The sequence below is a fragment of the Dendrobates tinctorius genome, unplaced genomic scaffold (assembly GCF_039654945.1).
Source record: "Dendrobates tinctorius isolate UK_male_01 unplaced genomic scaffold, ASM3965494v1 ptg000150l, whole genome shotgun sequence".
In the NCBI taxonomy this organism is placed as follows: domain Eukaryota; kingdom Metazoa; phylum Chordata; class Amphibia; order Anura; family Dendrobatidae; genus Dendrobates; species Dendrobates tinctorius.
In genome coordinates, this window is record NW_027361817.1 from 11,648,055 (window position 1) to 11,664,462 (window position 16,408).

The 16,408-nt window shown below is 41.2% G+C and overlaps 1 protein-coding gene across 3 annotated transcripts in view; it reads right to left on the reverse strand.

Annotated features, from left to right (window-relative positions):
- HECW2 (HECT, C2 and WW domain containing E3 ubiquitin protein ligase 2) overlaps positions 1-16,408 on the reverse strand; it is a 395,637-nt gene that overhangs the window by 254,655 nt on the left and 124,574 nt on the right. The window lies entirely within an intron of this gene.

Consider the following 16,408-nt stretch of genomic DNA (forward strand, 5'->3'; position numbering starts at 1 on the left):
ACAGGACGGGAGAAGAGGACGTCATCGCATGACGAAGGGAGGCGCCGGACCGCAACACCCATTGGACCGGACCGCCCACCTCCGTGAGTATAATATAACGTGTTTTTCTTCTCTTTCAGGTTACATTGGAGGCTTATCTACAGCATTACAGAATGCTGTAGATAAGCCCCCGATGTCTATGCCGGCAGCTAATAGGGGAAAAAAAGGGTGACAGATTCCCTTTAATGACCAGGCCAAATTTTTTAAATCTGACCACTGTCCCATTATGATGTTATAACTCTGGAACGCTTTAACGTATCCCACTGATTCTGAGAAGCGAATCCCACTGATTATGAGAATGATTTCTCGTGTCATATTGCAGTTCATGATTGTAGTAAAATTTGTTAGATATGACTTGCGTTTATTTGTGAAAAAAATGGAAATTTGGCAAAAATTTTGCAATTTTCAAAAATTGAATTCCTATGCCCTTAAGTCAGAGAGTTAATAAATACAATTTCCCACATGTCTATTTTACATCAGCACAATTTTTGAAACATAGTTTTTTTTTTTGTTAGGAAGTTATAAGGGGTAAAAGATGATCAGCAACTTCTGATTTTTCCAACAAAATCATTTTTTTAGGTACCACCTCACATTTTAAGCGACTTTGAGGGGTCTATATGACAGAAAATACCCAAAAGTGACACCATTCTAAAAACTGCACCCCTCAAGTTCCTCAAAACCTCATTCAAGAGGGTTATTAACCCTTCAGGTGCTTCACAGGTACTAAAGTAATGTAGAAGGAAAAAATTAACATTTTACTTTTTTTGTCACAAAAATTTTACTTTACCCCAATTTGTTCATTTTAACAAGGGTAACGGGAAAAAATAGACCCCAAACTTTATTGTGCAATTTCTCCGGAGTACGCTGATACCCCACATGTGAGGGAAAACCATTTTTTGGTCACTTAGCAGGACTCTGAAAGGAAGGAGTGATGTTTTGGAATGCAGACTTTGATGGAATGGACTGCATTAGTCATGTCGCCTTTGCAGAGCCCCTGATGTGCCTTAACAGTGAAAATGCCCCACAAGTTACCCCATTTTGGAAACCAGACCCCCCAAGGAATTTATCTAGAGATTTAGTGAGCATTTTAAACCCACAGGTACTACACAGAATTTGACAACATTAGGTCATCATATGGAACATTTTCATTTTTTCCCCAAAAATGTTGTTTTAGCCCCAAATTTGTAATTTTCACAATGAATAACAGACCCCATAGTTTGTTATGTGATTTCTCCCAAAAGCGATGATACCCCATATGTGGTCAAATATACAGTTGTGGCCAAAAGTATTGACACCCCTGCAATTCTGTCAGATAATACTCAGTTTCTTCCTGAAAATGATTGCAAACACAAATTCTTTGTTATTATCTTCATTTAATTTGTCTTAAATTAAAAAACACAAAAAGAATTGTCCTAAAGCCAAATTGGATATAATTCCACACGAGACATAAAAAAAGAGGGTGGACAAAAGTATTGGCACTGTTCGAAAAATCATGTGATGCTTCTCTAATTTGTGTAATTAACAGCACCTGTAACTTACCTGTGGCACCTAACAGGTGTTGGCAATAACTAAATCACACTTGCAGCCAGTTGACATGGATTAAAGTTGACTCAACCTCTGTCCTGGGTCCTTGTGTGTACCACATTGAGCATGGAGAAAAGAAAGAAGACCAAAGAACTGTCTGAGGACTTGAGAAACCAAATTGTGAGGAAGCATGAGCAATCTCAAGGCTACAAGTCCATCTCCAAAGACCTGAATGTTCCTGTGGCTACCGTGCGCAGTGTCATCAAGAAGTTTAAAGCCCATGGCACTGTGGCTAACCTCCCTAGATGTGGACGGAAAAGAAAAATTGACAAGAGATTTCAACGCAAGATTGTGCGGATGTTGGATAAAGAACCTCGACTAACATCCAAACAAGTTCAAGCTGCCCTGCAGTCCGAGGGTACAACAGTGTCAACCCGTACTATCCGTCAGCGTCTGAATGAAAAGGGACTGTATGGTAGGAGACCCAGGAAGACCCCACTTCTTACCCCGAGACATAAAAAAGCCAGGCTGGAGTTTGTCAAAACTTACCTGAAAAAGCCTAAAACGTTTTGGAAGAATGTTCTCTGGTCAGATGAGACAAAAGTAGAGCTTTTTGGGCAAAGGCATCAACATAGAGTTTACAGGAGAAAAAAAAGAGGCATTCAAAGAAAAGAACACGGTCCCTACAGTCAAACATGGCAGAGGTTCCCTGATGTTTTGGGGTTGCTTTGCTGCCTCTGGCATTGGACTGCTTGACCGTGTGCATGGCATTATGAAGTCAGAAGACTACCAACAAATTTTGCAGCATAATGTAGGGCCCAGTGTGAGAAAGCTGGGTCTCCCTCAGAGGTCATGGGTCTTCCAGCAGGACAATGACCCAAAACACACTTCAAAAAGCACTAGAAAATGGTTTGAGAGAAAGCACTGGAGACTTCTAAGGTGGCCAGCAATGAGTCCAGACCTGAATCCCATAGAACACCTGTGGAGAGATCTAAAAATGGCAGTTTCGAGAAGGCACCCTTCAAATATCAGGGACCTGGAGCAGTTTGCCAAAGAAGAATGGTCTAAAATTCCAGCAGAGCATTGTAAGAAGCTCATTAATGGTTACCGGAAGCAGTTGGTCGCAGTTATTTTGGCTAAAGGTTGTGCAACCAAGTATTAGGCTGAGGGTGTCAATACTTTTGTCTTCCCTATTTTTGGAGCTGTGTGTGAAATGATCAATGTTTTGCTTTTTGCTTCATTCTCTTTTGTGTTTTTTCATTTAAGACAAATTAAATGAAGATAATAATACCAAAGAATTTGTGTTTGCAATCATTTTCAGGAAGAAACTGAGTATTATCTGACAGAATTGCAGGGGTGTCAATACTTTTGGCCACAACTGTATCTGTTTGTGCACAATGCAGGGCTAGGAAAGGAAAGAGCGCTATTTGTCCGAGTAGATTGTGAATGCCACGTCTAATTTGGAGAGACCCTCACATCCAAAAACAGAAGAAAACACCCACAAGTGACCCAATTTTAGAAACTAGACCCCTCAAAGAATTCATCTGGGGTGTACTGAGCATTTTAACCTACAGGTGATTTGCAAAAATTTATAACATTTAGATGTGAAAACAAAAAAAATTTATTTTTTTTCCACTAAAATAGTTATAGCATCAAATTTATCATTTCGACATGGGGTAATGGGAGAAATTGGACCCCACAATTTATGTAATTTTTCCCAAATGTGGCAGTACCCTATATGTTATTGTACACTACTGTTGGAGCACATGGCAGGAATCGGATCAAAAGGAGTGGTACTTGGCTTTTAGAATTCAGATTTTGTTTGAACAGACTGTGGGCTCCATTAGCTGAGCCCCTGAGGTGCCAAAACAGCAGAAACCTCCACAGGTGACCCCATATTGGAAACGTCACTGTGTAAGGAATTTATCTAGGGGTGCAGTGAGTATTTTGAACCAATTCGTGCCTCACAGAATCTTCTAACATTGAGATGTGGAGATGTGACATTATAGTTGTAAAAATATAATTTTTGCATTTGCTGCAAATTTGTCAGGTACACAAAAGTTAACAAGTAAAACTGGACTTCACAATTTATTGCACAATTTCTCCTGAGCACGGTGATGCCCCATACTTCATCAGAAATTACTGTTTGGCCACATGTCAGGACTGAAAAGGAAATAGCGTTATTTGGCTTTTGGAGCACAGATTTTCATAGAATAGTTTGCGGGCGACATTTCTGGAGCCCCAAAGGTGCAAGAATAGCGGAAAACCTCCAAAGTGACCCCATTGTAGAAATTGAATCTCTCAATGAATTCATCTACGGCTGCAGTGACTATTTCGCAACATCCACGCAATGCTTTATACTGGAGAATTGCAAATCTGCCAGTCTAGTACCCATACATTGTGCCCAGCTTGTGCTTCTGGCGATACACATCTGTAAAGTGCTCTCTCTCCCCACTACAATAAGGTCAAACGTGTGGCCACTAACTGTGGTTTAGGCACAGTGGGGCTCAGGAGGGGGACATTTGGATTTAGGAGCGCTGAATTCACTGGATTTTATTTGTGGTGGTGGGAGCCTTGTCACTTTTCTTTGTTTTAGCAGTAACGTGGGAATCGCCTACAGTTCCAGTGACAGATGACGGATTTGAGAGGGGGCTGGTTTTGGGCGGGATAAATGAGGGTTTTTTTCAGTAACATTTTGGGGTGCATAACATTTATCGGTCACTTTCAGCATAAGGCTAGATCACATTCTTGTGTTCTATGCTGAGCACTTACCTTGAGGTTTCCGTGTAAATCCAACAAAAATGCGAATCAGAAAAAAAAAAACAACGGAACTACACACTATAATGAGGCAGATGCAGACACTTTGTACTCCGCTTGACGTTTACTCCGGTGGTATCAATCTTTTTAGGCGTGCACAGATCTTTGGTTGCCCACACTTCTGTACTAAAAAGACGCCTAAAATGAAGGGACACATCTAAAACAGAGACCAGTCCAAAGTCACTTCATCTGCCTCATAAGCTAGTGGTTCCGTACGGGGTTTTGTCTGAATAGTGGTTTTGGGGAATTTACATAGAAACCCCCACGTAAGCGCTCAGCGGAGAGCGCAGGATAAATGTGAGCTAAGCCTTATTCCGATTTTTAGGAGGTAGATTAAACAATTAAACAGCAGTACAAGAATAGTTCTTATTTTTATTTTTGCACTGTTCACCATACGGTATAAGTGATAAGGTGGATTAAGGCTATGTGCACACGGTGCAGATTCTGTGCAGTTGTGCAGCAGATTTGACCCTGCAGAACTGCAGCAGAACTGCAGCAGAACTGCAAGTGATGTACAGTATCATTTAAGGCTATGCAAAACAAAAACCGCTGTGCACATGCTGCAGATTTTTCCGAGCAGATTTGGTGCAGATTTAAACCTGCAGCATGTCACTTCTTTTGTGCAGTTCTGCAGCAGTTTTTCATCTGCTCCATTATAGAAATCTGCAGGTGAAATCCACACAAAAACTGCACTAAATCTGCACTAAAACTGCACTAAGGGTATGTGCACATGCTGCGGATTCTGCTGCGGATCCGCAGCAGATTTGGCCCTGCGGATCTGCATCAGTTTATGCTGCGTTGTACAGTACCATTATAATCAATGAAAAACAAAAAACGCTGTGCACATGCTGCGGATTTTCTGCGGTTTCAAATCAGAAGCATGCCAATTCTTTGTGCGGAATCCGCAGCAGTTTCACACCTTCTCCATTGTAGAGGAGTGAAACCACAGGGCTAATCCACAGATAAACCGCAGGTCTTTTGACCTGCGGATTTTGCCAAATCCGCGTGGAAAAATCCGCAGACCATTCCGCAACGTGTGCACTTATCCTAAAACTGCAGGTAAAACGCAGGTCATTTTACCTGCAGATTAAGCAAAATCTGCGCGGAAAATTCCACAGCAGAATCCGCACCGTGTGCACATAGCCTTGAGTCGGTGCTATTACAGCGATACTAGATTTATATTTTTTTAAGGCTTTGCTGCTGTCACAAAGTAAAAATGCTTTTTTTTATAAAAAGTTTTTTTGTCATATTCTGAGAGCTGTAACTTTTTTTGTTTGGTGAACACAGCTGTACGAGGGCTTATTGTTTGCGGGACAAGTTGCAGATTTTTTTTGGTACCATTTTGGGGTACATTATAGTTTTTATTGAAATTTTTAAAACACAGAATGAACAAAAACCAGCAATTCAATTATTGTTTTATATTTTGCGCCATTCACCGTGCAGTAAAAGTGATAAGACTCATTTGTACGTCGGGTTGGTATGATTACAGCGATACCAGATTTATATTGTGTTTTTTATGCTTTGCCCTTTTTTACACACAAAACAATATTTTACAAAAATAAACTTGTAACTTTTATTTTTCTGCCCAATGAGCCATATTAAGCTTGTTTTTTGCGGAACGATTTTGCATTTTCATTTATACACACATGTTCAAAATTGTTGGTACCCCTTGTTTAATGACAGAAAAACCTACAATGGTCACAGCAATAACTTGAATCTGACAAAAGTAATAATAAATCAAAAATCTATGAACATGAACAAATGAAAGTCAGACATTGCTTTTCACCCATGCTTCCATAGAATTTAAAAAAATAAAACTCATGAAATAGGCCTGGACAGAAATGATGGTACCCTTAACTTAATATTTTGTTGCACAACCTTTTGAGGCAATCACTGCAATCAAACGATTCCTGTAACTGTCAATGAGACTTCTGCACTTCTCGACAGGTATTTTGACCCACTCCTCAAGAGCAAACTGCTCCAGTTATCTCGTGTTTGAAGGTTGCCTTTTCCAGGTGGCATGTTTCAGCTCTTTCCAAAGATGCTCAATAGGATTTAGGTTAGGGCTCATAGAAGGCCACTTCGGAATAGTCCAATGTTTTCCTCTTAGCCATTTGTGGGTGTTTTTAGCTGTGTGTTTTGATATATTATCCTGTTGCAAGCCCCATGACCAAGCTTTCGCACACTGGGAAGCACATATTTCGCTAGAATCCCTTGATAGTCTTGAGATTTCATTGTACCCTGCACAGATTCTAGACAACTTGTGTCAGATGCAGCAAAACAGCCCCAGAACATAACAGAGCCTCCTCCATGTTTCACAGTAGGGACAGTGTTCTTTTCTTGATATGCTTAATTTTGAAGTCTGTGAACATAGAGCTGATGTGCCTTGCCAAAAAGTTCCACTTTTGTCTCATCTGTCCATAGGACATTCTCCCAGAAGCTTTGTGGCTTGTAAACATATAGTTTGGCAAATTCCAGTTCGGCTTTTTTATGATTTTTTTTCAACAATGGTGTCCTCCTTGGTCGTCTCAGATGAAGTCCACTTTGGCTCATAGAACGACGGATGGTGCGATCTGACATGGATATTCCTTGATCTTGAAGTTCACCTTTAATCTCTCTAGAAGTTTTTCTGGGCTCTTTTTTACCATTCGTATTATCCGTCTCTTTGATTTGTCATCAATTTTCCTCCTGCGGCCACGTCCAGGGAGGTTGGCTACTGTCCCATGGAGTTTAAATTTCTGAATATTATGTGCAACTGTAGTCACATGAACATCAAGCTGCTTGAAGATGGTCTTATAAACTTTTACCTTTAACAGGTTTGTCCATAATTTTCTTTCTAATCTCCTGAGACAACTCTTTCCTTCGCTTCCTCTGGTCCATGTTGAATGTGATACACACCATGTTACCAAAGAGCACATTGAGTATCTGTAGCCCTCTAAACAGGCCAACTCACTGATTCCAAGATTGTAGACACCTGTGATGCTAATTAGTGGAAACACCTTGATTTAACATGACCCTTTTGTCACTATTTTCAGGGGTACCATCATTTCTGTCCAGGCCTATTTCATAAGTTTTATTAAATTCTGTGGAAGCATGGTTGAAAAGCAATGTCTGACTGTCATTTGTTCATTTTCATAGATTTTTGATTTATTATCACTTTTGTCAGATTCAACTTATTTCTGTGACCATTGTGGGTTTCTCTGTCATTAAACAAGGGGTACCAGCAATTTTGAAAAAAAGAAAAGAACTAGCTCACCTGCTGCAGCATGTGGTGTGAGGAGGCACGGAATCCATGTAGTTTCATGGGCAACAAATCCCCCCCCCCCCCCCAAAAAAAAAAGCCAGCTTCAAAAAAATTCCATAATGTATTTGTTCACAGATAAAAACAGGATGACAAAGAAGCTTTGAGAATGAACACCTATCGTGTTTGAAGCACGTAGCCGCTACACTTGACCATGTGAACTAAGTCCTGTCTCATCCTGTTTTTATCTGTGAACAAATACATTTTGGAATTTTTTAGAAGCTGGTTTACTTATTTTTTTTGGATTTGTTACCAAAAATTTTGTGTACAATTTTTTTTTTGATCGCTTTTTATTACCTTTTTTGTGAGTCATTCTGGTGAAAAAGCGACATTTTTGGCATGTTCTTTATTTTTTTTACGGCATTTTCCCTACTGAATAAATAACATGCCCGTTTCGGACACAGCAATACCAATTATGTGTACTTTTCAGCTTTTTTTCCTTGTATTATCACAAACAATGCGTTTTGAGTGGTGAAACGGCTTTTTGTTATTTGTGTGCACTTTTTTGTGCTTTTTTTTTTTACATATTTTATTTTACTTTTTCACTTAGTTCCACTCTGGGACATGTATAATTATCATTTTGATTACTGGTCTCATACACTGTCAGTAAGTTACTAACTCAGCCTGTGAGACCAAGCTTATATACATCACATGACCTCAGGGTACCATGGTAACCATCGGAATCAGCGATTTTCATTGAAGGGGTCCCTTAGCTACTAAGGGGGTCTTGTGACCCCCTTGTAACCAATTAAATGCCACTGTCGCAATTGATAGTGGTATTTAAAGGGTTAATCAGCTTTGATCAGCTTCAAAACTGGCCGGGGCTGATGTCACAGGGTGTAAGCTGTCATGTACAGCTGACACTAGTTGGAATTGCTGCCGACGGGCGACGCAATACTCTTATTCCTCAGCGTCGTTAACCATTTAGTGACAGAGCCAATTTGGTACTTAATAACCAAGTCAATTTTTACAATTCTGACCACTGTCACTTCATGAGGTTATAACTCTGGAACGCTTCAATGGATCCCACTGATTCTGAGACTGTTTTTTGTGACATATTGTACTTCATGTTAGTGGTAAAATTTATTCGATATGGTTTGCGTTTACTAATGAAAAAAATGGAAATTTGGCAAAAAATTTTAACATTTTGAAATTTTCAAACTGTTAATTTATGTGCCCTTAAATCAGAGAGTCACATTGCCCAAAATAGTTAATAAATAACGTTTCCCACATGTCTACTTTACATCAGCACAATTTTGGAAACAATTTGTTTTTGTTACTAGTTTCTAATTTTTCCAACAAAATTTACAAAACCATTTTTTTAGGGACCACCTCACATTTGAAGTGAGTATGGGGGATCAATATAACAGAAAATACCCAAAAGTGACATCATTCTAAAAACTGCACCCCTCAAGGTATGCAAAACCTTACCTTTTTCACAAAAAAATTTACTTTGGAACCAATTTATTTTTATTTTCACAAGGGTATCTGGAGTTAATGGACCACAAAATTTGCTGTGCAATTTCTCCTGAGCAAGTCAGTACCACGTATGTGGTGGAAAGCCACTGTTTGGGTGCATGACAGGGCTCAAACAGGAGTGAGCACTGTTTGACTTTTTGAGCGCCAAATTGGCTAGAATCAATGGTGGTGTCATGTCGCGTTTCGAGACCCACTGATGTACCTAAACAGTGGAACCACCCCAATTCTATCTCCAACCCTAATCCCAACCATAAACCTAACCACAACCCTAACCCCAATACACCCCTAACCCTAATCTCAACCCTAATCCTAAGCACAAATCTAACCCTAAAGCCCCCATTACACATAGCGATATCGCTAGCAATATTGCTATGTCTGATACTTACCTCCGACCGGCTCCCCCGCTGCTCATCGCTGGTCGCGCGAGAACGTCCTGGGCCGTTTCTCGTCGTCAGCTTCCTGCTGGGCTTCCTGTGGCGCCGACGAGCGACACGTGGACACGGGCGGGAGGACGTCAGGATCGCCGCCTCTGACAGGTAAGTAGCGACCCCCGACCCCTGCTATGTCGCTGGTGAGATCTGCCTGTGTGGCTGCTCACTAGCGACCACTTAGTGATGCACCAGCGATCCATATCGTTGTCGGGATCGCTGGTGCATCGCTAAGTGTAACGGTACCCTAACACACCCCTAACCCTAATCCCAACCCTAACAACCAGCCATAACCACATCCCTAATCCTAGCCCAACTTTAACCCTAGCCCCAACCCTAACTTTAGCCCAACCCACCAACCCTAATGGAAATAAATACATGTTTTTATTTTAACCTAACTAAGGGGGTGATAAAAGGGGGATTGATTTATAATTTTTTTTTTATTTTGAACACTGTGATAGGGTAAATCACAGTGATCAAAATGAACCAATAGGAAAAAATTTACTATTGTTGCCAGATGCCGGCTGGCAGATCTTGGGAGGTGCACTGCGCATGCGCCCGCCATTTTCTTCCCGGAAGAAGATGCCATCGGCCAGGGGACACCGGAGGTACCAGGGAGGATCGGGGGACCCTATTTTTCTCTCCTCAAATGTGCGATCACATCAGAGGAGAGAGAAATTAAATGAGAAATCGGACTTTTTTGTGGTCGCTGATATTCCGTTAATAATGGCGATCGCAACACTGAAACTAAAATCGAACCGAATCATGTTCTCTGGGGTCGCCGAGACCCCGGAGAAATTCCGACGCTGGGGGGCGCTAAAAACTTATTTCTCAGTACCGTTAAAAAGCGGCGCAGAGGAATAAGTAGCCTTAACTGCCTGTTAAAAGGCGGTGGTTGTTAAAGAGTTAATATCAAACCTCAATTAAGCTGTATAAGGCTAGTGTATCTTCACGCAGCGCACGCGCCGCTAAGCCCCGCCCCCTGCCGTGCCCCCTACGGTCATCTCCTCCCTTCTATCGCACAGCGTTGCATGCGATCTGCGCACCCTATCTTTAGCATAGGGTGGGCAGACCGTGCGCTAGTACGATTTTGCGCACGCTGCGCCCTTTTGACGGTGCGCCGATGTGCGCCAAACGCACCATGTTGCATTTTGGTGTGCTCAGCGCAGCGCACGCAAAATCCTACTAGCGCATGGCCAGCGCACCCTATGCTAAAGATAGGGTGCGCAGATCGCATGCAGCGGCTGTGGGATAGTAGGGAGGAGATGACCGGAGGGAGCGCGGCAGGGGGCAGGGCTTAGCGCCGCCGTGCGCTGCGTGAAGATACGCTAGTGTGAAACTAGCCTGAGCCCCCCTAATATTTTGGAAGGATTTCCCGCTATTACACACACACACGTACACACACACACACACACACACACACACACACACAAAAACAGTGGAAAACATATAAAGATAAAAATATTCCAAGTGCATGGATCCACCAATAATTGAGTTTACAACATCATAACTCATGATCAACATTGTTAATTGAGTTTGATGTTCCTAAATGTGACTTTCATGGGGCATATGCCAACTTAGTGCCTGGGCCAGCATGAGCTGTAAATATGGCCCTGAAGATAGGGCAAGCAATACACAGGTTGCACTGACTGCCTTGCATTTCAGATCCACCAGTGTGGATGAGAACACGATATCAGGCTGCGCTGCTGTAACACAGAATCCTAGGGACCAAGATGAGTTGAACAGTTTTTATTTCCACAACGCGTTTCAATGTTGGACAAGTGTCTTTTTCAAGTGAAAAAAACAATTTAATCTTTTTAGTGTTGATATCCAAGTTGGTCAACTATCCTGGAGGAGATCATCCCCAGCCACGAGGAAACAGCAGCTGATATGATCATGTGTCCATAGGAGGTGTGCCTGCACACAAAATGCTCAGGTGAGCACCTTTCTTTTACTTTGCTTTGTAGCTAAATAGTATCATCCGGTGGTCTTGTGTGCTATTGGTTCCCCCACAGCTTTTATACTATGCATTTTAGGTCAGCATAAGACTAGACACATAACAGGTTATTACAGCAAGGTCTATTTGCAAAGTTGCTTCTTTTTTTATTTCAGATGCATTTCAACAGCACAAATGGTTCGGTAATGACCTTCAGCTCCAGCTTTTTTTAGCGGACAGGTGCGGAGCAATGTTTTAATTCTCTCCTGCCTATTTTAGAATGTTGTTCATTATATTGTGCCAGTGATTTTGAGAGTGAACAATTTGAAAACGGGTTTATTTGCAGGACCTCAATATTCTTGAACAACTTTTCTCTGAAACCATGGTATTAATTACATTCTGATGAACCTGTACTGGATTAATTTCTCAGTTTTATCTTGAAACAAAGCCAAATTTAAGACTATTATTCCATGTAAGCAGCTTAGTGCTATTAAGTGTTTCTCATCAATATATGATCACATCAAAATGTATTAAGTGATTATATTTATCTAAAACAGTTGAAATAAAAACCTGTCCCTGGTGTATACTTATTTCAACCTACAGGGCTTGTCCACCTTTGTGGCATTTTTTTTTTTCACTTAAATGCATGTATTTGGGGCTAAAAGTCATTTTTGCAATAACCATAGTTTTCATTAACAATTTTGCACCATTTGACTTCTTTTGCCTCTGTGTTACATTATTGCTGGGACTTGAGAATTTGTCATTGAGCTCATTCTGATTGGCTTACAGGAGAATTTGCAACTCTTGCCTACAGGAAAGATATACAGTGGGTACCCAAAGTAATCAAGACCCAAAAATTGTTCACTGTTTCATTGCAGCCATTTGGTCAATTCAAAAAAGTTCATTTATTTTCTCATTCATGTACACGCTGCACCCCATCTTGACTGAAAAAAACAGATATGAAGAAATTTTTGCAAATTTATAAAAAAAAAAAAAAAAAAACCTGAAATATCACATGGTCATAAGTATTCAGACCCTTTGCTCAGTATTGAGTAGAAGCATCCTTTTGTATTAATACAGCCATGAGTCTTCTTGGGAATGATGCAACAAGTTTTTCACACCTGGATTTGGGGATCCTCTGCCATTCTTCCTTACAGATCCTCCCCAGTTCCATCAGGTTGGATGGTGAACGTTGTGGACAGCCATTTTCAGGTCTCTCCAGAGATGCTCAATTGGGTTTAGGTCAGGGCTCTAGCTGGGCCAGTCAAGAATGGTCACAGAGTTGTTCTGAAGATATGCCTTTGTTATTTTAGCTGTGTGCTTAGGGTCATTGTCTTGTTGGAAGGTGAACCTTCGGCCAAGTCTGAGGTTCAGAGCACTATGGAAGAGGTTTTCATCAAGGATATCTCTGTACTTGACCACATTCATGTTTCCTTCCATTGCAGCCAGTCGTCCTGTCCCTGCAGCTGAAAACCACCCCCATAGCATGATGCTGCCATCACCACGTTTCACTGTTGGAAATGTATTGGGCAGGTGATGAACAGTACCTGGTTTTCTCCACACATACCGCTTAGAATTATCACGAAAAAGTTCTATCTTCATCTCATCAGACCAGAGAATCTTATTTCTCATATAGTCTGGGAGTTCATTTGTTTTTTAGCAAAACTATGCAGGCTTTCATATGTTTTGCACTGAGGAGAGGCTTCCGTCGGGCCACTCTGCCACAAAAGCCCGACTGGTGGAGGGCTGCAGTGATAGTTGACTTTGTGGAACCTTCTCCCATCTCCCTACTACATCTGTAGTGCTCAGCCACAGTGATCTTGGGTTCTTCTTTACCTTTCTCACCAAGGCCCTTCTCCCATGATTGCTCAGTTTGGCTGGACGGCCAGGTCTAGGAAGACTTCTGGTGGTCCTAAACTTCTTCCATTTAAGGATTATGGAGGCCACTGTGCTCTTAGGAATCTTGAGTACAGCAGAAATTCTTTTGTAACCTTGGCCAGATGTGTGCCTTGCCACAATTCTGTCTCTGAGCTCCTTGGCCAGTTCCTTTGACTTCATGATTCTCATTTGGTCTGACATGAACTGCGAGCTATGAGGTCTTACATAGACAGGTGTGTGCCTTTACCAATCAAGTCCTATCAGTTTAATTAAACACAGCTGGACTCCAATGAAGTAGAACCATCTCAAGGAGGATCACAAATAAAATGGACAGCATGTGACTTAAATATGAGTGTCTGAGCAAAAGGTCTGAATACTTACGTGATTTCAGTTTTTCTTTTTTAATAAATTTGCAAAAATTTCTCTGTTTCTGTTTTTTTTTTTAGTCAAGATGGGGTGCAGTGTACATTAATGAGAAAAAAAAATGAACTTTTTTGAATTTACCAAATGGCTGCAATGAAACAAAGAGTGAAAATTTAAATAGGTCTGAATACTTTCCGTATCCAATGTATATCTTTGTACCGTGTTAGCCAGTAGATGGAAAAATATTTGAGAGTCCTCAGTGGTTGATACCTTTTAATGGCTAACTGAAAAGATGGTAATAAACTGCAGCTTTAGGGACTACTCGGGTCTCTTCATCTGGCATAGACTAACACAAAATCTGGAGATTCACATATTTATATACACAACAGGGCACATGAATAATGCAATAGAGTTAAGACAAGTGATGTGAAGCAGAACTTTCAGTATGGGAGAGGGAGAAACAGTTGTGGCCGTAAATATTAGAACAGATCATAGATAAGGAGTGTGAAAGTTTTTTTTGTCCTCTAATTGGAGTCTGGTCCATGGTCCTGATAACTCCAAATGGTCTGAAGCGCACATTCCACAGTTGATGTAGAAAGACATAAATCCATGAAACACATTCATTTCTGCATTTCTGTGTCAAATGTTGTAGTAAGTTTATATTCCCAGAACCTTCTGTCTCTCTGAGATTTGAAGTTACCTTTAATAAAAGTAATTTCATGTCCATGGTGCCGTGATCAGGGATACTAAAATATTTCGTCACAGGTTGATCTATAATTTTTTCTCTAATTGTGTGGCAATGAGAATTCATCCTACATCGTTTTTCACAAAAAAATTACTTTAGACCCAAACAAGGGTAATATGAGAAAATGGACCACAAAATTTATTGTACAATTTTTCCTGAATATGCCAATTCCCCATACGTGGGGGGAAATCCACTGATTGGGTGCACAGAAGGGCTCAGAAGGGAAGGAGAACTGTTTGGCTTTTTTAACGCAAAAATAGCTGAAATCGAGAGCGGATGACATGTCACGTTTGGCGAACCTGATGTGCTTAAACAGTGGAACCCCCCCCCCTCACAAGTGACCCCATTTTTGGAATCACACTCCTCAAGGATTTTATCCAGGGGTATAGTGAGCATTTTCAACCCACAGGTACGACACAGAATTTGATAATGTTAGATTGTTATATTGAATATATTGTTATTAGTGTTGAGCATAAGTGTTCGCTACTCCTGGTTGCATCGGGTATGCACCGAATATCGCGGGTGCTGGAGTGACATGCTCGAATCCCTACTCCACATGTTTCAGGCTGTTAGACACCCCAAACATGCGGGGATCCACGATACTCCTTGCATACTCGAGCAACTGATGCAAACTCGAGTAGCGAGCACTTGCACTCAACATTAGCCACCATCATATCATTTTTTTTACTTTTGAAAAAAAAAACAAAAAACACAATTCCAACTCCAACAGTAACACTACCCTAACCACAATCCCATCCCTAACTGCAAAGAATGGAGAAAAATATATTTATTTTATAATTTTTTTCTAACTAAGGTGGTGACAAAGGGGGATTTGATTTACTTTTTTTTTTTTAATTTTGATCACTGTGATAGGGTCTATCACAGTGATCAAAAAGAACAAGTAGGAAAAATTCCCTATTGTTGCTGGTTATTGTCTGGCAGATCTCGGCAGGCACACTGCGCATGCGCTCACCAATTTTTTCTAGGAAGATGACACGGAGGGCCGGGGGACGAACCAGGATGGTCTGTGAATGGCGGAGGTATCCAGGGTACCTCATTTTCTCTTCTCTGAAATGTTAGATCATATCAGAGAAGAAAGTAGTGAATTTTAAATCTGATTTTTTTTTGTGATCGATGTTATTCGGTGAACATCTGAGGTGGTTGTTGTTGCTCAGGGAGGCATGACTGTCACTGCGGGTGACCCGAGCATCAGGGGTAAGTGCCACACTTTAGAAAGATATATTCTGCTTCTGTAGAAGATAATGCAAATGACACTTGTTTTCTGCTGGGCCAAGAAATTGAATTTTCTCCTAACTTGAACCACTTGTTGATTTCTGATCACTTGAATCTCCAAGCCCAATCTGCATCCACATAACCTCAGAGTGGGATCACCTGATGCAGACATCTTAAGATTTAGCCATTGAGTTTCTTTAACATATAGAATTCTTCTAACTGCATTTCAGTCTCTTTGTCGTGGCTTGCTTACATGTCGGCAGAGAATTCCAACTGTGGCTGTGATATCCAAACGAGTTGTGGTTGCTATGTACACAGAAGCACGCCCACTGCTTGTCTGTAAAGGTACTGTCACACTTAGCGATATCTCTAGCAATATCGTCCTCCCGGCCCCTCCCATCAGTTCCTGGATCATTTTGCCACTTGGCTTCCACATTTTCTCTCATGTGACATCCCTACCCTCATCATGGGAGATTTCAACATCCCCATTGCTCTTCCCCTCTCCCCAACTGCTACTCACCTTTTATCTCTAACCACCTCGTTTGGCCTTTCGCAGCTTACTAATTCTCCAACGCATGAAGACGGAAACTCCCCTGACTTGGTCTTCTCTCGGCTTTGTACAGTGGATGATTTTGCTCTCTGACCACAATCTTCTTTCATTCTCT